Consider the following 1,696-nt stretch of genomic DNA (forward strand, 5'->3'; position numbering starts at 1 on the left):
GGTCTCGGCTGAGCACATCCTCTTTGTTTCCAATGAATTCTTGGCTGTAGGTCAGCGGTTGTCAGACAGAAAGTTTCCAGGTGAGAAAACAATCTGGCTTCGCTCTCCAAGCTCTAAAAGGTGAACATCTGGTAGGCAGCGAAGCACTCCATCCATTGTCCATTTTCTCATTCCCCAGCATGAACCACCACCACTGCTCTCACACTGTAAACATAAAATGTGAATATCCTGCATTATTATTACATACTATTACCATGTGTAAATTAATTAACGATAATTAACAAACACTGCTCAAATGTTTACTTAATTAATTTGTATAAATTGCTAAGTTTGATGTGTTATGTAAGGTAACTTGTGATTGAATCATCTAATGTTCTAAATGTATTTTCAATGCACTTTTTTTATCTTTGTAGGCCTCATTTTTAAAATTATTTTTGATTAATGATGATTAATGTCTGATTAATAATATCAAGTGCATAACCAAGCTGAAGTGCTTAGGGCCTCAATATCTGTCGTCAATTGCTACCCAGTTAGTGTACTGCTGTGTAAAAATATAAATATAAAAATAAATGAATAAATATGTTAATAAAATTCTGACATTATGGTTTACAGTAGTTCAATTTTTTTAACTTTTGAGATTAGTTTTTTGTTTTCATTTTTTGTAACTGTTTTAATGCAAGGCCGCACAAGAAAAGAAGAAACAGCAAGGCACACGAATGCTGGCGGAAAGACAAGCAAAGTTACAGTGATCATAAAAGACTGAAAAGTCAGCAATGATTCTGCTGACCTGACCTCCTTCAGGAGGGTTTTACAGAGAGTGGGTCACCTGATGGCAAATGTCTCAACTGAGGATAAAAAATTTAAATTACAGTACACTAAAATGAATTCAGTTACAGAAGCAAGTGTATGTTTCCTCTTCTGTGGAGTGTTATGTGCACAGAAGATAAATATAATGTTGTCATTTGTGAGTTATTCATGACTCTTTAGGTGACACTGTTGATATGGGCTTTAATGCATTTCTCACTGCTATAAATCCCTTAAACAAAGCATTTGACATTTTCTCCATCACTGCAATTTTGTCTAATTTATACACAGCATTAAATCTTCACATCACTGTAATTCCAATGTGTTAAACTAATTCTTTTCAAGGCTCATTTCAGTTATAGTATCTTTGCAATAACCATGGGTCAACCCTAGATTGGTAAAAATGAAGGTAGATTATTGTACATCCTCATTCCGATTTTACAACGAAATAGACACATTATTGAACAGACACAGAGAAAGTCAGAATGATGATAAAGGACCATGAGAGGCTGTAATTCTTTCATTTAGTAAATGGAAATCAGTGAAGCAGCTCTTTAATTTATGTGTTGTTTCAATTCAGCACAAATGTATACACGTTTTTGGCATTTTTTGCATATATTTATGTCACACACAACTCTGTCTGCACAAAACAGAGATGGATTGAATCATGCATGGTTGTTTAAGCCGACCAGAGTAAATGTAATAAATGTACATGACTATAATGCTGAATTGCAGCAGTGTCTTAATGTGTACAACTGCTTCAGTATGGGCTGAAAGACGCAGGGTTTGTGCAGGTCTCTTAATTGAGTATAAGGCAGTTACTTGTATGCATGCATGGTACAAGTCCATGTACTATATGGATTGCTTAAGATGATACAGTATATCATTGAGA

The sequence above is a fragment of the Monopterus albus genome, unplaced genomic scaffold, assembly GCF_001952655.1.
Source record: "Monopterus albus unplaced genomic scaffold, M_albus_1.0 scaffold30.1, whole genome shotgun sequence".
In the NCBI taxonomy this organism is placed as follows: Eukaryota; Metazoa; Chordata; class Actinopteri; order Synbranchiformes; family Synbranchidae; genus Monopterus; species Monopterus albus.